The 21,196-nt window shown below is 39.8% G+C and overlaps 1 protein-coding gene across 1 annotated transcript in view; it reads left to right on the forward strand.

The window, feature by feature from the left end:
- The window catches only part of LOC308070632 (actin, alpha skeletal muscle B-like), an 88,881-nt gene that overhangs the window by 38,198 nt on the left and 29,487 nt on the right, over positions 1 to 21,196 (forward strand). The window contains exon 11 of the mRNA XM_080404915.1: positions 1,228 to 20,315. The gene's annotated coding sequence lies outside the window, so the exon portion shown is untranslated. The remainder of the gene's footprint in view (positions 1 to 1,227; positions 20,316 to 21,196) is intronic.

A 21,196-nucleotide genomic window follows, 5' to 3' on the forward strand; every position in this document is an offset into this window, starting at 1 on the left:
AACAGCGTCCCTAAATTCAGGCTTACGCTGAGGTGCAGGTTCAAATGGTGTTTACCTTACTGACATAGAAGTTAGAAGTAAGTGGTTGCTTTGTGTTGTCTAGTTGATGAAGACAAGTTCCACATGGAAACCAAACTTCTGTTGTTTGTTCCTAGGCTGTAGTAAGTTTGGTGTTCAATTTATTATATAAACACTCAGTAAATTAATGACATGGGCACTGCCTACTGTGAAATGTGGAGACTCTGAGACAGAGCTTATGACTAAGATGAGGCTTTATAGCTGAAAGTTAAATAACCTTGGTGAAGAAGGAGGATTCTTCTCAGGCTAGTAACACTGACTGTAAAACCCACAGCTGGTACGAACCAGACTCTTCTAGATGCTTCAAGGACCTGACACCTGTACAAAATACGTGCCATAGCAAATAGAAGTTCAATTATACTGCATTTACTTCTCTTACTGTGAACTATTACACCCATTTTTCCTGGCATTTTTTGTAAAGACCTCCACAGGAAAAACTCAACTCATTTACCTTCTGCTATAGGACTATGATGAAAATTATCTACTTTACTTCGGCCTTATTATTTGAGACCCAACATTGTACAATCCCATAAATTCTCTCAATTAAAACCTGTATCTGCCACTTGGGATGAAATAGGTTTTCAAGATATTACCAACGTGATTTATAAAGGAATATGTATAACTAGGATAAATTTTAAAGAAAGCTACATTAAATTCACTAAAATGAGCCATGCAATATTTTTATGTGTACGAACATTGTCATATTTAACTTGGGCAAGTACAGCAGGTACACATGTGATGAGATACAGAAAAATACTAATTGTTGGATTTTCAGAATGTTTTTCAGTTTGTCATCTATAGCATGATTTTTAACGTCAACTGCAAGTTGCATTTAAAATTTGATTTTAGACAGACCCTTAAAAGAGTGCAAGCAAGAAAATTCATTGGCTTTAATAGAGCAATATATGGCTGATTTAACTCCCTATTGATGCAGAGATGCTTGCTTGGTCAGAAATTCAAACAGGGAAATAGTATGGAACTTGAACAGCAAGAAGCCAGTGAATGCAGCATGACATTAAATACCCCGAGTGTCACAGTGGGCTTAGCATATTTTCTTCATAGTGTATGAATGTTTTGGATTTTGCAAATTGAGACAGACTCTTTACCAGTATGTGCGTGATTAGTGTTATCTTGTTCTCCACTCCACAGGTGGGCATTTTACTTTGCAGAAAATTCAGAAAGACAATGATGATCTTATAGCACAGAAGAGCAAAGATGGAAGTGGTGAGAAGGAACTCTTCTTTGTTCTTGTGCTCCTTGGAAATTTATGGGCCCACAGGGGTGAATGCTGTGCACCATCTGGATGTATCTGGGGCCTCTTCTTGACTAAGACTTGTAAGTAATGTTGCCCCCAGATTTCCTTTCTTTGCTACCTCATATATAGGTTTCAACTGGAGATTTCAAAGTAAGTCAGTCAGTTAAAATCCTTAGACTCGATCTCAAAAGCAACAGTGATTTATTTTTTTTTCAATAGCTAAATTCATTTTATCTTCTCTATCCCTGGAATAAGTTAAAGCACATTTTCAGGTTCTTCATATCTATCTGCAATGGGTAACGACACAAAAACAATTAAGAAAAGACCAAAAAATCACAATCAAACAAAAAGAATGTTTCTAGTCTGAACATCAGAAAATGAAAGTAGATACCTATTTTTTAGTTTAGTTAAGTGATCGAGCAAAATCACATACTTTCAAAAACTGTTCTTTTCTGAGCCTATTGAAATCAGAACCTCTAACACAGAGACATGTGACATCTGCATTTGTCTCCCTAAATGATGCTTGTCAGGAGTATTTCATTCTCTCCCCTGTGACTCACTCACTATTCAAATAGATGCACTCCCCAAAGACGCCGTCTTACAAAGCATCTTCCATATAGCTCCTAGATCCCTCCTGGTTGTACTGCATTGTTGTTGTTAAATGTGGATGTTTCTTTGTAAATGCCCTCTACTCCCCATCTTCTTATTTCACATCCAGTATATGCTTCCTTGGCTCCACAAGGTGATGGGCTCTGCTCTCATTCCAGAGTATGTATTGTTTGTATAATTGTCCTTTCTAGAGTAGGTAACTACCCAGTTTTGTCTTTATATAGAAAGGCAGTGTTTTCTCATAATTCCACCTCAATTTTATTTAATCCTGTATGAAATATTGACAAATTTGTGCTGGTTTACCATAGAGATACAACAGTTGATTCTGAAGGAAGCATACTGGAAAGGCTGTCATAAAGAAAAGCCATGAAAAGTCCAAAGATATATATTTAAATTCTTGTTTATAATTTTGTAATGATAAATGGAATACCTGTGACTCTGCTCCATTTTAGGCAATCCCTAGAGTGGAAAACTTTTACAAGCCATGTGTATGGTACTTACTATATACCTATGTATCTATATCTATCTATCTATCTTTACATATATATCTATATATATATAATTATGTATACTTATATACAGTATAAATGTATACTTCTATATACTTACATATAAGTATCCTTATACTATAGACTGTATGTTAATTTTAATTAAGGTAGTGATCCCTAGGGAAGGGAATAGGGAAAGAGGGAAATTTTACTTGATTGGAAAACTGAAGTAAGGAAAAGGGCAGTTAGTTGTAAAATTATATTGCAAAACCCAAATCAGACTAATGCTATAGTATAGAAAACTGTAACTCTGGAAGTTCTGACAGTGTGATAGTTACAGCAGGGCATGTAATTTCTCCCTGCTGAATTTTCTAGCTCTTTTAATTTACAGAACTGCACTGAAGTAGATTCTCTTTTTTCTTTTTCAACATAAGGATTATTCATGTTATGACTCACCATGATTATTCAGCATTTGAGCTATTATTTGAATGCATTTGGCCAGATACATTATATGTAATGCCTGCTTCTTGACTGGAGAAAAGCTGAGGAATTCTTTGTTCACATATTTGCATTGACATATTTGCCATTTGGTTTTAAACAATATTCATATATTTGAGTTTTAAATTATTTTTTCATTAACATTGGTTTTATGAAAATTTGATTGCTCAGATTTTTCCGCAAAACACACTCAATAACGATGTGACGGTGGCCAGCCAGTCTTAATTTGAAAACAAGAATATTCAGGATAGATGTTTCTATACTTTATGCCTAACTTTTATGGAATGTATTCTTTTATGCACAAATGGCTGTTAAACATTCAATTGTAAAAGCTGCTCAGCAAAATGGTTGTGCTGGTATGTTGGTCCTATTGCTTCTGAAGACAGCTCATTGCAGTGCTTACTGAGAATGGTATGACTTAATATCAAATATTCAGGAATTTTTTACTGAATCACTGCTTTTCAGCTGTGATAACAACATAGTTTGATACCCAATTAGAAATGAAATTCCCTTGAAGTATAACTGAGTATTGAACTCAGAGAACAGATTTGTACATCACAGAAACATGGTTGATAAATCTGCAATATCTTGTTTGCATTTAAGTTTATAATTCATAGAATCATTTAGGTTGGAAAAGACCCTCAAGATCATGGAGTCCAACCATAAGCCTAGCACTGCCAAGCCCACCACTAAACCATGTCCCTAAGCACCGTGTCTTTGTGTCTTTTAAATGCCTCCAGGGTTGGTGACTCAACCACTTCCCTGGGCAGCCTGTTCCAGTGCTTGACAGCCCTTTTGGTGAAGAAATTTGGAACATCATGCAGAGGATACCTAGGTGAAAGGGAAGAACAGAAGTAAGATCAGTACCCTAAGGAGAATCTGGCAAAGAATTTCTGCCTGCTTTAGGACTCCTAAGGCAAGGTAAGAAAAACCCCGAAATATGAAGCTTGGGCTCCATGTTTATGTATATGTGTCTAGTGCTGGCTTTGCAGCTACACTTCTTTTTTTTTCCTTTTTTTTTCCCACCCTTGAATATTGAGAATTCATAGCAACTTTTTATTTCAGTAGCTCTTCTGGGGCTTCATTTTGGTTTTTTCCACCTGTCAGGCTGGAATACATGTCTTACTACTGCTACACTGGGTTTCATGTTGAGGGAGGGAAAACCCAATGAGGGTGACAGCCTATCTGTTGCTCCCCAGTTAGGGTCAAGGCTGCAGTTTCAGCTTGGATTGGCTGATAAAACAGAAATGTGTGAACTGAAAAGGTGGAATGGCACTGGAAATCACCTGTTGTTTCATTAGTCACGCTTGGATTGATTCATACCAGTGCCATCTGAATTTCCCATCCTCTCTTCAGGCAAGTGCTTGTTTTCCTTTCCTGAACAGCTGTTGACTTCAGCAGGAGGGGGAGGCCTTGTAGGTTTTCTGCTATCCCCCAAAATCTCCTTGGGAACTGATTTACCTCTGTGTTTTCTGACATTGGCAGAGAACTTTTACATCAGCACAATTTGCTGGTGACCACGTATCTGTCTGTCTCTTGCGCTCGTACCAGTGACTGCTGGGAAAATCCAGCCCCTTTTTCCCTATTGCATCAGCAAATAACAAGGCACCCAAATATTACACAGACAGAATGACCTCAGAGCACCAGCAATTTAGATGAAGAGTTCACAGCAGAGGGCAATTTATAAAATGCATACTTTTTTAGGTACTGTAGGTTTCTCTGCATTATGCCGATCCACTCATGTCTCCTTGGTCCCTGGAGAGCCGATGAGGGGTGGCGTTCAGCCACTCTGTCTGGTATTTCTCCAGTCCTGTGCTCACCACACACCAAGGCGATCCAGGTATGGAGCTCATGGTCTTCTCAAGGAAAGCTGTCCCTACAGCACTCTCCTTAGCTGTCTTGCTACAACAGGTCTAGCAGGGGGCTGAGGCACCCCAAAATTTAACTGAGCTATGGGAGTTGCAGAGGAAAAAAGACAGAATACTACTGTAAGGAGCACAGGATCACTGGTGAAATTCAAAGAGTCAAGAAGACAGCAAAGTCATCAAAAGTTGAAGAACACCCAGCACTGACATGGCTTATGCAATTTGGTACAAGCCAAGTAAAGACATTGATCTCAAGCAGCATGATGTAAAATGATCCTGTGCCCAGGTCAGGGCTCTTTTCTTCCTTAGCTGGGGTTTCTTAGGTGACCAAGTGCTTTCCTAAAGGGAAAGAAACCAGTTTGCTCCATCCATTGTCAGTTCTAGTATAGCAAATATGTATAACAGAATGATTTTTTTTTTTTTGAGAGCAATAAAAACTGTATGAGATTGCAAAAGGTTATGTATGTTTTATAGCAGGAGCAGCCATTAGAGTAAAACTACATTATTATTCTCTTTCATGCTTCCTTTCTGCTTTCAGACCACATTCCCTGTGAAGTCAAGCAGGAGGTTCTTTAGTTTTGGCAGATGTCTCAGTGAAAAAAATTAGCAGTGCATTTATGTATTTATGCAATGGCATTAAGCAGATTGTAAATGTTATAAATCAAACAATATTGCCAAACATGAGGTTATGTATGTTAATGCAGTACATTGCCCATTCTTATCCCCTAATGAAGCAGGAAACTCAAGGTACAATATTTTTTGATGTAGTTCACTAAAGTCAAAGTCTGGAGTTTCCCAGGTCTAACTCCACTGGGTGCGTTCCATCACTGATTCACTCCATCTTATTTCCAGGACAATAGGATTTTCAGCAATGTAAAATTATGTTCTGAAAATGCTCAGTGATAAGCCCATAAAAGGTATAAAATTATTTAAATGAAGTTATGCTAGTTACAAGTTATTGCCATTGCCAATACAACCACCATTGTTTGAGTGGTAGAAAAGCAAAGTTTAATCCCTGTGAACGTGTTGGTTGTGTGTATTTGGTTTTGTTTCTTATTAGAAACATTGCTAGGGAGAACTGATGTATTTTTTTTTAAGGAACAGTAAAATGATTTGTGAAGTGTTGGGGCCTGTCTATCATTTCCGCATCTTTTTTTCTGTAAGTTTTACTTTTCAGAGAATTCAGTGTGTTGCTATTAAGTGTAGACATATTTTGAAAGTAATGTTCCAGTTCCAAATACTTCCAGAAGACTGGTAGGCTTCTGGCACCTAGAAATCTTCTTCCAACTGACGTTGTTTTGTTTCCTGAAGCACAGATTGACTCCTGTCCTCCCTGAAGTTAAGATTCATTTATTGCCTTTGAAAGTAACGGGGAGAGATAACCATTTTGAATTAAGGGAAGAATCAGAAGTAGGGGAATGTGCGATCATGTAAAATGTACACTAGTTAAGAGCAAGCAAGAAAATAAAAAAAAGGATTTTTGGTAAAACAGGCAAACAAAACGCACCATTGACTTAAAGGATTTATGTTATGTAAATCAATTCCCATAGGAGGCTATAAATGTTACGTTGGTCTAAATTAGCTGAGGATGATGACGTCCTCTAAATTAGGTGAGGATCAGTTTGTCCTCAAACAGCCTTCTGACTGAAGGAATGTATTTCCTATCATTACAGTAATCTGCTACAGAAAATTAAAAACTAAGCTAACTTTGAGGCCTTTCCCTATCTCTGAAGCAAACACTATAATAATTTACCATTTCTCTAACATCCTAGTAGTTACACTTCAGTTTAAACACTGATCAGCATTTAAGTACTAAATAATATTAGTATTTTCCATGAAAGATTTAAAATAAAAACTCTGGAACTAAAAATATCATAATGGACAAATATTTTTATGAAGGAAGGGTGTTTTTCACCAAATGAAGAATACAATTTCCACCACTTTTAACTAAGGAAAAGCCATCTTTTTCTACTCAGAAATACTGTTTTCACTACAGTCTAGTTAGAAAAATGCGTACTGGAAAAAATTCTTATTGTGCTTGTTATGATTTTGCTTTCAACATCTGAAAATACTTTAAAAGCAAGATCCCAGTCCAGTTGGTTATTTTAGACAAAGCTTAGATTTCTTCTCTGTTGAGTAAAGCATTTGAAGGCATGTTTATCTTCAAGAATTTGCTTAAATGCGGTTGTTATTAGGTATATGCATAAACACTTTGCTGAATGGGGATAGATTGCTGCAGCAGGCTCTAAAGGAACTAAGAACCCAGCTGATAAAGGGATGCTTTGGGTAAACTGTGCTAAATTTTAGAGATGTTGAGATCCCCGTTACAGTGAGCACCACGCATCCATCTTAATCAGTGGGAGCTAAAATTATAATCTCAATTTTTCTTATCTGGAAATTATAATGCAGGAGGAGGCAGTAATTTGCTTGTGGCTTATGTGGTAAATGGGATGTGATTTTCAGACCACAGCCAAACACAGTTAAGCTGGGCTTTTCAGTAACAGTGTCTATTCCATTCTCATAAGGGGAATATTTGCTTTTTGATTTGAAATTTCCATCTGATATTAACAAGCACTATGTATGGGCCTTGAGGAAAGAGTATGAACCAAGATAGTCTGATTCTGCAAAGTGGTTACTCCATAACGAAACTTCCTATATTTCTGAGTTAATGGGCCAAACGCCCTCCCACTGACTCCAGTGATGAACCTGGCCTGTTATTTCTAAGTGTTACTGACTGCACATGTTCTTACTTGACTGTTTTATGACTGAAATAGGCTGGTGAGCACGATTATATGGAGTGTGTGCACAGAGGACCATGACAGAGACCAGTGTGGCTCATTATGACTGACTGAGGGTGAAAATGAAAGTGCCTTGCTGTGTAATGGGCTGTTCTAATTGAGGTCTTGTTTAAAATGTATGTCAAAAAGAACAAATTCTTTAAATTAGCTTTCCAAAGCCATGGTTTTTTTGTTGTTGGTCGGTTGTTGTTTGTTTTTTTGTTTAACTTCAGCTCAGATGTAGAATGAATAATTTTCCATAATTGATGAGTAATCCTGAGAAGGCAGGGAAATACTCTACTACCATGTTCCAAAAAACATTTATAGCTTTCATATTTCTGTAATATTAAACTGAGGAGTTACAAAAGGAAACTGCTAAAACATAATAATTTTCTGCAAATTCTATGAAAAACTTAGACTTTGCAGTGGTTGACTGTGATCATCTTCTCTGACAAAAATGAGTAAAAAAATTAATCCTTTAAATACTAGCATGCCCATTTTTCTTATACTGTTTCCAAGGAGCTGAATGATACTTTGAATATGTGTGGTACTGAATTGGTTCTGATGTTTTGGTAATTTCAGGTTCATCTTATGCTGGCCAGTTCAGGGTGGAAGAAAATACTTTTTTTTTTTCCTTGATAACTTCTCACTCTTCAAAACATTCTCCCCTTTTATGAGCATTTTCTGGTAGCGCTAACAAAGTCCAGGACTCTGGGTACTATCCCTAATTCATTCTTATCAAGCAGTAACGAAGTGGGGTACGGAAAATGTAGTCACTGACAGCCTGCCTTGTTGTCTTCTATCAGACAGGATACAAGGAAAGAGCCCTGCTTGAGGCATATCACCTACTAAAATGGGCTGTGAGCCATGATTCTGAAGTATTTTTGCATTTTTTTATTATTATTTTTATAAGCTTTGTGACTGCCAGCAATATTGTTAAAGCAACCTGTATTATACTGCCAGAGTATATACCCAAGAAATATCTAATATATCCAAATATTGAAATGCAACCAAATGTTGATATGTCATCACTAAAAAAGTTTTGAGAAAGTTAGGACCAAACAGCTGTTTATTGTTTTTTTTAATAAAGTTATTGTAGTAGTCAATTACTCTTTAGAATTGTAAAATAAACATTAAGCAGTCAGTTCATTTATGTTTCACCCTTCTGTAAATATTCTTATACATCTCCATTACCTCACTATATTACAGAATAAGAGCTATAGCAGTCTCCATTATAACCTTAGTTTCAGCAGCATCTGTCTTTCCAGCCTCCTGACTTTTTGCCCTCTGAACACAGGAACCTAGCGTTGGCATTTTGCATACCATAATTTATCTTAGAAAAATTTCTTTTTTGTTTACAACTGTACAAAGGTGAAGTATTCTTGATTACTTGGGTTTTAATTTAAATTTTTGAAGTGAGGAACATTAATATCATTTACTGAAATCTAGCAAAACTTTCTTGGACTTCACAGGAACCAATATACTATCCAGTGCACGTGTGTATAGTAATATCAGGCTGCCTGAATTGATCACCTACTGGGCTGTGATTCAGATAACAGCTCAGACTTGGAAATACGGATAGGGGAAGAGAAAAGAGCTGTAAGAGCTGAGAAATTTAGCAGCAAATAATCCGTTCCCTGTTTTGGAAATGTTACTTTTAACAAGTCCTACAGAAACTATGACTTCTTTCAGGCATCTGTGTTCTCTTTGTCAAAATCCAGCTCTTTCTATAAACAGTGAATGGATTTAGGACCTAGCATTGCATTGAAAACTGTTGCTCTGAATCATTATACTCAAAAACACTAGAACTTTGTGCTGGTTCCAAAGATTCATTCACATATAACACACTGCAGAGTAAACTGCAGCCAGAGGTATCCTCAGAAGAGCCTTGGGAGGGTGCCTCATTAAATATTGTGATCAGTTTTTAAAATATATTTGGATAGCATCCTTGTTATTGCTTTGCAGTACATGTGCTTTAACTTTGAGATGAAGAGAAATATTCTCTATCGAGAACTAAACGAAACCATTGAATCCATAGAGAACTCACTCAACTTGATACAAATCCACACTACAGCTGGTTGTGGCATCAAACTTTTGCTCGCTATGGCCAATGTCTTTAACTTCTGTTAAACTTGGAGACCTATTTGTTACATTCACAGACAGATGTTGGAGCCTGTGATGTCTGGGTTTCTGTTTCATGGTGCTGAAGCCCAGCTGGTATTACCAGAAGCAGCAGAAGCAGCATGCTGTACAGGGCCTGAAAATTTGTACTTGAACTTTGCTTGTTCCAGGTGAAACTTGCTTGTAAATAATAATAAATGAAATAATTTATTCTACTTCAATATTTTTCCTGTTGAATCTACAAAAATAATTGACCAAGTTGGCCTTGCATGTATTTCAGATTTCTCATTTTAATCCATTTGGGATGGTCCTAGGAGCCTAAGTGTCCTGGAAAAAAAAGTTACTAGCAGCTTCTTGTTTTGACTTCTTGAATTCCTAAATCTTTTCATTTCTCACTGTCTAAAATTCAGGTTTTGTTTTTCTGCTGCATTGTCTTGGGTCTTTTCCTGGAAACATAAACTAAGCTGAAATTGTGTAGCTGTTGCATGCGCTCCCAGAGTTACTCATTTAGACCTTTGGTGCTCTTCACACCTCCATATTATCAGATAATATGGAGTATTTGTATAACTGTTCATGTTATGTACAAGTAACTCTATTTGCAGGAAATGCGTAACACGTCAGTGAAATAGTAATCTTTTTTGGTTTACTTGTTTCATACACAGGGCTACATTTTGACACTAAGTCCTTTTTCTCTTTATTTACATTACCTTGGAAAAAAAATTATTACCCGTCCCATTGTCTGAAACTGTTGCCTGAGCTAAGAGCTGGAAGAGGTTGTCAAGGTGTCTCCAGGAGATGGTTAGTGACATTTTGAAGTTGGCACATGTGGGAGCTGAATTTCAGAGAGCAGTGAGCTTTGTGAACAGCTGTAACTTTGCTCTTTTTAACTGCCTTTTACTTGCTTGAATAGTTGTACTTTCTATGAAACTAAGTAAAGCAGTGGTGAAGGAAATTAGATGTAATGACTATAAAAAGAAGTGAAGGAGAAAGAGGACATACATGACTTTAGTGTAACTTATCTTTGACGTGCTGATCTGTTATCTTTCACTGATGTAAAGGTTAAATCCATTAACTGGTGGTCCTCCAGTGAGGACAGAGAGCTGACAAGGCATGAAGGGCTCAGGCCAGCAAAACCACAAAGTACTTGATCTTTGAATGTATGACTTTTATTGTCAGCAGCAAAAATGACTTGACTTTCATATGTTCCCTCTACGTGTGAGGAAGTGAACATAAATTAATAGCTACAGTAATTTCCTCTGGGTAAATCTATCTAAACGATCTTAAATATTAGAATGCTGAAAGGCTAATGGCTTGAATATCTGACATGATGAACATCTACAGCTGTTTGTGAAGCCAAAGGGAGGTCTGGGTGCCCACTGTCTTTGAAAATCAGGTCACAAGACCAATGATGTCTTTATACAGAGAATCTGCTTGCTTTCAGTAAAATTTACATAAACTTGCAGCAGGATAACAGCCTGATGTACCAATGCTATCTATATCCGAGTTTCTAAAAATTAAGAGTTTTGGAAATGATTGTGGTGTTTGCCTTCCAAGAGATGTTGGACTGTGGGTGGAGTGTTTTTATCCCCAGCTGTTGAATGCACCATTGTTTTGCATTTATTCTTAAGAATGAAACAGTATGTACACCTGAAGAGTAAATCATAGGAAGTGAACAGCTGATTTGGGTTTTGCAATTCACATGCATGAACTACCTTTGCTAGAATTACTGTTCAGTGATAAAACAAATAAAATGTTCACGTCAAAGTGTTTATAATATTTCTGTCACAAGGTGTTTGTAAATCTGTTACACAAGATGGCTCTGGTTTTATTCTGTATTTATTGTATTTTTTTGTCTGTGGGGAAAATGGTTTCTTGTCAATACTGTCATGTTATTGGACAATCTTACCAGAATATGCACTTAAGGGAAATAATTTTTTTAAGGACTTTAAGATTTACCTACACTGTATTTGTCCATTGGGACTCTGTGCTTGTGTGTTGTAATGGTCCAGACCTGACTTAAAATACAGCTCTCACATGTTTTGTGAGCTTCTCATAGGTTAACTATACCAATGATTCACTCCAGATACAGTTAGATAATCAGTGACCAAGTTAGCACATTTTGGGAAACTGCTGCTCAGTAATGGTTACGAACAGGCATCCAGTCTTTCCTAACAATAAATAAAATAATTAGCCATAAAGCTACTTGCCATTAGCTTATTTTAATATATGGCTCTTTAAATTTGATTTTACCTGTCCCCTCAGCTGAGATGTGCAAATTCCTCCACCATTGCAATGAAAAGTAAAATGGGTTCATTGCAACTACTAATTCTTGTAATCAGCAGACAGCACTCTTGCTCAATGACTTGCTACCAGCTACTTTGGTCTTTGTTGTTGATTCAAAAGAAGAAATGATTGTGCCTATCCAGCAAAGGAACAAAAAAAAAGTGAAAGAGAAAAAAAAAAATATATTCTCTCCTTTCTGTTTGCCCTGGGTCTCTGTAATGTGGTAGCCGTGAGACAGTATTCACATATATTTCAATTTTTAAAATTCATTTACAGCTTGCAGGAGGATGATAAGCAATAAAATCTAAGCTTACCTAACACCTGGTAGCATTAACTACAATTCAGAAACTTCAGACTAATATAAGAGGGAACATAATTCGGATTTAGCAAGGAGCAGTATTCATGAATTCGTTATCCACTGTGACTAACTCATGCCTTTGGGAAAGTTTCTTAATCTCTATTTTACCTTAACAGATCCATACAGAACATGAACTTTCACAGGAATGCATTTAAGGTATTTATGAACTCTGAAAAGTCTGTGTAAATAAAACCAAGTAGAAAATGATTGGTAAAGACATTTAAATGTGAACTCTAAAGAAAATAATTTTTCTGCTTTTCATTATAAAAGGTTGTTTATTTCTCCCTGAGGTGCTGGTTAGTGAATGCTGAATAGAAGAGAGTTGTGCTTTGCTTTGTTTAAAAATTGGAGATGATATACATGCATAATAATAAGACTGCTTTACCAGTGACCATCTCTTCCCCTTGTTGAGCAGCCACCTCATTTGGCAGAGACAAGCTGGATGAAGACCAAGTGCATGTTTAGCTTGACAGCAGTTTTTATGAACTCTGTCTTTTAACAACAAACTTCAATGAATTCTTATTTTGAAAGATATTGGGTTTATGTAAACTCTGTAAAAATCCTGTTGTGTAACTTTCAAGCAAGCACCAACCTTAGTAAATGCATATTTATGACTGTGAGTGGTTAAACATGGCATATTCCTGGTCCTGAGGAGTAAGTTTTGAGACAGAAAACCATAACATGAAAAAATGTTAGTAAATATTCCTATTGGCATGAAAAGGAGAACATCTGCTAAAGTCACGAGTGGTTTGTTGCTTGAGTTAGCAGCAGGACAGCCTACAGCTCATTAGCTATGGCTTGATAAGAGAACAGGAGTGCAGTGGATAGAAATGTTTGTCATTTGAAGTTGCTTGAAATCATGCTAAAAGCATTAAAACCATGATACTTCACTTTTCTTTTTAATTCCTTCCTTGGTATCTTCAGAAACTGCTGTAATGACTGCTTAACTATTAGTACAAAGGCAAACTTAAAAATATGTGCACGAAATGTCCTGAATTTGATCTTCTCTTCACAGCAGTATTTCTTATTGCTTACATTTGTCCATTCCTACCTGGAAATGCACATAAGCACATGCAAAACACTGAGCACATCTACCAAAATCAAGTTTCCCTCTCATGCTGAGGCAACACTGACATTAGTCAGAACACAGAATTTGCGTTCTTTTAAACCTATGTTGTGGGTCTGGTCTTGAGCACTGCGATGCCAGTCTGAACTTTGGATCACAGGCTGCAAATAGTTCTTGCCTACTTTTTTCCTAAGCTCACTTTGTGCACAGATATCTCAGATTTAAAATGCATCTGGCAATTCAAACACCTTTGAATCTCAAATATCCTACAGTTAGGTTTGGTGTAAGGGTGAGGTAATTATGGATGCCAACATAATTAACCTTGGATGTCTGTTATGTTAATTCTTAAAGACAGACGTACTAATGTGTGGAAATGGGAATAACCTCTGGTATGTGTTTTACTGTCTTGATTCCCTGCAGTCTAATCCAGAGAAGGAGTTTTGCCTGTGAGAACTACCATGATTAACTGACCATTGACTTAAGGGAGAATTTTTTTATGGTGGGAGTGGTGAAACACTGGAACAGGTTGCCCAGGGAGGCTGTAGATGCCCCATCCCTGGAAATATTTAGGGTCAGGTTGGATGTGCCTCTGAGCAACCTGATTTAGTTGAAGATGGCTCTGCACTGCAGAGGCATTGGATTAGATTACTTTTAAAAGGGCCCTTCCAACCCAAATCATTCTGATTCTGTGACTTCAGTTGTTGTTCCTGTGAGGTCTGTGTGAAAGATTTCTTTCCTCTCTGAAAAGAAATCACGTTTGGGCAATCCATAATGTCTATATACAGGTATGTTTAGTGAATACTCATACAGCAGTTTAAGCATTTGGCCACTGATGTAACATTGTTTTAAGATGACATATGTTATTGTCCCAAATGACACATCCCCTGACAACGCCTGTCTGAACGTGTCTCAGATGGGGAAAAGAGAGTACCTTCTGTTACTATGCGGTGACGTGACAAGCATCATGTTGTGTGCGCTGGGATGATGACTCAAGCCACAACTGAAGGACCCTTCCTGGCTTTGCTGAGGTCATGTGGGGAGAGGATCTAACTGGACCCATCTAGTTGGAGGATGGGAGCTTTCTCAGCCTGAAGCCGCTGTCCCTCTCTGCCTCCAAGATCCTGGCCTTAGCAGGCCATGAAGATTCAATTCTCTGATATTCTACAAATGAACCTATCAAATGTAGTTCTGTACTGGCTAGAGAGTAGAAATAAAGTTTGTCATCCCTGTCTTACTCAGTTTTGCAGGCAAGTAAGAACAGACTTTTTTACTCTGATAATGTAATTTAGATTTTGTGTTATATGCTTCATTTTGGCACAGTTCTTGTGAGAATTAAATGCTAAATTCCTCTGAGAGGAATCTAACATTTTAAACATTATACCTGTTTTTATATAGAGAGAAAATCTATGCAAACAGCACATGCATTTAAACAAGATAAGTAACACTTGCTTTTCCGTAGTATTTGTGACTGACACACACCTCTGAATCTTCTTGGGTCATCTGCACTTACCCAGTTTTGTCCTTAGGAAAAAGTGTGGTCAATGAACTACTTCTCTGATTATTTCTAAAAGTATATGGATGACTTCAGACTTTTAGTTTTATTACTGCCTAGATACAGTAAAGAAAAATGGTAAGTCTTACCTTATCTGTACTATATTTGGCAGCGGATAATGGATCTGTTGTCCAAAAATCCAAAGAGGACTGGAAGAAGAGATGCAGAAGAGGATACCAATCCATCCAGTCTGTAAACAAAAGGACTGTTAACATACAATCTACTGAACGCAATAGCGTGTCTTCATTTCACTATTCTACACTAAGATTTGGTGGCTCCAACTTGAAAAAAAAAAAAAAAAGCAAGAATCCAGATATAGATGGCAATCACAGAAAGCATGGAGAGACTTCATACAAGAAAAAAAGTTAAGAGACTGGAATTACTTAGTTCAAAAAAGTAAATGTATGTACAAAATAAGTTCTATAAAACAGCATAGCTGGTCACAAATGTGGGGGAATGTTCAGCAAAAGCCAGAGTTATTATATTCAGATTCCAGTTTTTCTTTGTTGTGTTTTATTTTATTATTCTCATTTATTTCAGTTAGTTCAGACAGTAAGTTTGATTGATTCTTTAATCAGTGAATAAGGGCTCAATGTGAAGAAGAGGCATGCAAGTACAAAGTCTGCTCACACCCAACAATAAAAATGAGGAGATTCTTTATTTAAAAACAACATTTGTAGCTGGAAGAAGCTATGGTGACATGGAGGGATGGCTGTGTGGTGGTGCAGCTGCTCTGATGCACACTCAGGAGTGAGCACAGCTCTGGGAAGGAGGAAGAGGAGGGTGTCCACCTGTACCGCAGCTCTGGACTAAAACACAGCTTTTCGTCAGGGCTTCAGAGCAGATTAAGCAAGATGTCTTTGATGCTAATCTGTAAAAACTCTTGAGCCAGTTTACACACATCATGAAGCCAGTTTTGTTTCTGTTGCTTGTTATCTCTGGTAAATGAATGACAGTGGAGTAATACAACCAACCAATGTGGTAACTGTAGAGGTACTACCGATGGAAGATGTGGTCTGGAAGGTCATGAATATATATAATACTCATGGAACAGACAAAGTGCAATCAAGTTCTTATTGTGTAACTGTGTCATCATGCATGTCACCTGAGGAAATGACTTAACCATTGAAATCAGAACATGCATATTACAAATCACAAATTTATCAGAAGAAAAAAGACAGACATTCCAACTTCTAATATAGGAAAGTTAGATAATTTAATGTTTGCTACATAATAATAATTTTTGTTTGTATACTATATTTTTTTTTAAATTACAAGAAACTTGCAACAAATGATTCCTTGGTAATTTACCTATAATGGAAAAGGAACAGTTTTATTTCCCTATCAGTCATTAATTTAAAAAAGTATTTTCTCTTGGACTGCAAAAAACCTAATAAAAATTGACACAAATTATTTATATTTAAATGACTTACTATTTTAAAGGGCACAATAATCTTACACCAAAAGACATTAAGGTATCTTACACCTCTTCCAGATCAGTGTCTATCTGGTGCTTTTACTGACTTCTGTTATTCTTGAAGGATGTTAAGGACTAGCAGAGAAATACATTCACAGTCACAGGAAAAAAAAAAATTCTGCATTATTTTAACTTTATATTGGTTTAAGCTTAATAAACTGGCTTATTAAGGCCAGCTGCTAAACCATTTCTGAACAGGAGGGGGAAAATAGTTACTGAAGATGTATCGAGGCAAAGTACAAAAATGGGACAAAGATGTCAAAACATCCCACCCAAGAAAAGCTTAGGAAGTCAGACTTTGAGAGTATTGAACAGAGCATAGAAAAGGCAGGAATTCAGTGGTAAAGATCTTATGGGCAGGATCATTGAAGACAGGGGTTTGAGGTCTTATGTGTAAGCAAATACATTCTTCAGAATTACTTAATTTGGCCATGAAAGTGCTTTTTTATGGGTTTTAGTGAAGGTGGAAAAAACCCTATCTAAATAAAATTCCTAGCTAATATATACAAGTTGATCTTTTTGCATACTTATAAGAATGCCAAGGATTATAAAGGTTTTTTTAAAGAAAATATTTCACTTTTTACCTCTTGTACAAGAAATCTGAGTTTGGAGTCTGTGGCATTATTGCTTTTGTCCTACCTTGATTTCTGTAATGCAGCTACATGCAGGTTCTGTTTGACAGTGGTGTTAAAAATCTTGTAATAAGTCTAATAATAAAGTCTAATGCTGAACTTGCATTCAAAATTACCAGAATGCACTGAAACCAGGTCATTAATCTAAAATGATGAGAGGTTAAAAAGTCCTTGAAACTTCCTTTGCTGCAAATAAGAAACATGGGTTTCATCTCACCTAACCCTCGCAGCCTACAAAGTATTAGTTCTCCAGTCTAATATAATTAAATCAAACATACCCATGGAAGAAAGTTCCCTGAAGCTGCAAAGTTGTGTAATTTCTATGAAATATAGAGATTTGCTCTCACTGTACTTCCTTTCCTATGCTCTTGGAAGGATAAAAAGTTACAGACAAAATTTCCTAATATCATATCCCAACTTACCAAGCTTTTCAGGCAACTGGTTATGTTGGGAGCAGCTTCTTTGTCCCAGTTTTCTTAGCTCTTACTCAGCTGAAGCTCCTGAAGGTCATTGTAATTTTTTTGAAAGGAAGAAAACTAAACATCTAGAAACTGAAAATGTATTTAATTATAGATGAAGCTTTGGCAGGACTTAACTCATCAAGGTAGAGTTTTAGACACTAGAGTTGAAAAATTGGGGGACGTAAATTTGTGCTTTCCTGTTGTCTCCATCAGTATTTATAACATACTTGAAGGATGCAAAATTTCTCTTGCATCTTAGGCATGACAAAGGAGTACATACTATTTAATTTGATTGTACTTAAGGACTTTTCATTTGAAATGTGATGAACGTAGTATGTGTTAATTAGACGTCGGTAAAAATATGGATGCAGAATTATGCACTTCATGCAGAGCAACTGTCAGCTATTGCCATTGATGTAATTTTCATGTGCGCTTTTTGTACACTGGCCATTGGATACAGTATTGGGTTTTAAATTACAGCATAAAAAGGAATGAAATACTTTTCACTGTTTTTTTGTTTGTTTTTTTTTTGCTGTTGTTGCTGTTCACTGTTTGGTGGTTTTTAATTGTAAAAGATGCTGTAGATGTAGTTTTTCTTCTTCGCACTGCTGTCCTATTTTCCCCATGATATCCCCCAGGGATCTAACATGAGTTTAAGTAAGTCCATTTTTTTCTCAACTGACAGAACAAATGTTCAGATGCTTTAAAATTTAAAGAGCAAAACGTAGGGATGGGTAAATCAGTTCAGAAAAGGAAGGAAACTCCCATTCAAATCAAATAGGTTTCTTTTTGTTTGTTTGCTTGCTTGCTTGCTTCTTGGTTGGTTTTGTTTACTTTTAATTTCCTATAATGATGTTACATTCTGAGAGCTAGGCATTCCTAATATCCTTCATTATACCTAGAAGGAAAGACCTCCGTGTATCACCAAGGATTTGCAACCAAAAGGGAGAATTACATGTGAACTTTGCTGGTGAATGCACCTATGTGCATAAGACCTTTTGCGTGAAAATTATTTTCATAGCACACAGTTTAATGTTCATTAATATTAATAAGGTAACATAGTTGCTCTGTGTATATTAAAGAATGTTCTCCTTTTCAAGGACATATCTTGTTTAAAAAGAGCCATTTGAGAGCTACTGTAGTAAAAAGTTTTGTAACTATACAAAGAGTTCAGAAGGTCCAAAAGTGAGTTGCTAAAGGTATTTACATGTGTTTTGTGTTCTATTTACTTTTACATGGCTTATATAGAAAAAATACAGCGAGAATTGTTGTTTTAGAAGTTCAGCGTGGTATTGTGCCTACGGGTGGACTCCTTCAAGCGGTCTAAAATCCAGATTCTTGCATGGAGTAACTTAGTGCAAATTTGAAGTGGCGTTACCGATTCAAAATCTGTGTCATTTGGGTTTGAGGATAAAAAGTCAAAGGTGCGGCCTTTTGAGAAAACGTTTTGCTGAGTACTGGTCCTGACTTTTTGCATCTGTCTCAGACTATGGGTCTCACATCTCCCAGTCCTTTCAGTGGCTTGAACAGCGATCCTAGCTAGGAATGAGTGTTTCCAGAAGTGAGGGGTTGGAGATCAGCCGGTGCCATCACCAGTGGTGGTGCGTTCAGGATGGCCCATGGAGCCGTGGCTGCCCCCCGGGTGCAGGTGCATGACGTTTGGGAAGATGTGGAGAAACGGCAGCAGGGCAGCAGCGCATGCACTGCAGGAGTGGGCAGGATTGGTGAGTCACACGTGTGGCCTGTGTGCTCCCCATGGCACTGGTGTCCACATCTCCATCCTGGATTTCCCCTCAGCTTGAGATTTGTGGTCCCTGTGCCTACCCCACACTTGGATCTCCTCACAGGCTGAGCCTGACACCTCCCGTTCCTCTATGAAATCAATGTGTCAGCAGAACTTTCTGACTTCTGGCGTCAGTTGGTGGATATTCACCCCTAGCAGTGGTGGAGTTAGCTGCTGTGTGGTTCTGCAAGCCGGGTTGCCAGCCAGAGCCTCATAGCTGGCAGCTGCCCGGTACCTGCGCCTCGTTGGTCTGAGGAGATCTGAGGGGTGCTGGGTGCCCGTTCCAGCCCTGAGGAGATCTGAGGGGTGCTGGGTGCCCGTTCCAGCAGAGGGTGGCTGGACCCGCCAGTGCAGCCCCTCAGCACTTGCTGTGCGCTGTCGGCGCCACACGCCGAGGAGAGCGGGGGAAGCAAGATGAAGAACTAAAAGAAAAACTCAAGAAAACTGAGTCTGCAGGGACGGGCGCTGGCTGAGACTGCCGAGCTGCCCGGCAGCTCTCCGGGCCCCCGGACTGAGCCAGCCCCGATGAAAATGCAAGTATCCCGGCGGCGCGCCGGTCGCCCTGTTGCTTCCGCGGGACCGGGGGAGGGCGGAGAGGAATGGCGGGAGCAGCCGGTAAGCACAGCGGCGGAGGGCACCGACGGCAGGGAGGGGGCCGCCCAGGCACAGTGAGGCGGGCGCTGCCTGTCTGAGCGCGGGGGGGCGGCTCCCCGGCCCGGCTCCCCCCGCCCCCCGCTTCGCCCCGAGAAACGCGGCCCCGCCGAGCCTGGGCGGCGGTAGCGTGGGGGCAGCCAGGCGTGAGCAGAGCGCTGTCCCCACCGTCCCCTCACAGCTTCCCGCGTTCTGCCCGCTGCCCCCTCACAGCTTCCCGCCCTGTCCCGCGCCAGGTAGGCAGAGCCCGGTGTGGGGGGCCTGCTGAGGCGGGAGTCGCAGAGTGAGGCGTACGCCCTGTAGGCGGCGGTTCGGGGGACCGGCTCTCGGTGGCTGTTCCCCCCGCCTTGTACGGAGGCAGGTGAAACAAGGGAGGACGGGACGGGACGGGGGAGGCTTCGGCAAGGACCCCACCTGGAATCCCGTGAGGCTGAGCTGTGTGGAGGCGGGCTCCCTGTTAGCCCCTGGACTTTGGCGGCGGAGTTTCGCTAGCTTGTCGGGGCGGGCAGCGCAGCCTGGCACCCGGGGACGGCGGCGGGCAGGGGCGGGAGATGCCGCTTGGCTGGAAGGCGCCTTCCTGTCCTCGTTGCTAGCTGGGGATGGGAGCGGCGAAGCGGCACGGTTAGGGCTGTTGAGGGTGGCTGTGAGGGGGCGCGTGGGCGTGAGGCGGTGGGCGTGAGGGGGGGCGCGTGGCCGTGAGGCGGTGGGCGTGAGGGGGGGCGCGTGGCCGTGAGGCGGTGGGCGTGAGGGGGGGCGCGTGGCCGTGAGGCGGTGGGAGTGAGGGGGGGGTGCGTGGCCGTGAGGCGGTGGGCGTGAGGGGGGGCGCGTGGCCGTGAGGCGGCGGGAGTGAGGGGGGGGTGCGCGGCCGTGAGGTGGTGGGAGTGAGTGAGGGGTGCGTGGCCATGAGGCGGTGGGGGTGAGGGGGGTGCGTGGCCGTGAGGAGGTGGCGAAGTGGAGGGTGAGGAGTGGGATGGACAGCCAGGTACCGGCAGACCCCTGGCTCTCATATAGTGGGGGGGCTGGTGGACGGTGGGGGTACCAGTGCATCCATAAGCAGTGCTAAATCCTTGCTCGCAGCAGAGTGACCTTCCCTTGTCCTGTTTGTATGATTCTGTGAGTGGCAGGATGAGGTAGGAGAGGGGAAAGCGATCGGAGTGTGAGTGGCAGGAAGGTGCTCTGTGAGGGCTCAGTGGAATAGTAAAAGCAGTGGGAAATTCAGTCAGCTGCTGCTGGGCTGTTGGC

This window comes from Falco punctatus, assembly GCF_963210335.1.
Source record: "Falco punctatus genome assembly, chromosome: 10".
In the NCBI taxonomy this organism is placed as follows: Eukaryota; Metazoa; Chordata; class Aves; order Falconiformes; family Falconidae; genus Falco; species Falco punctatus.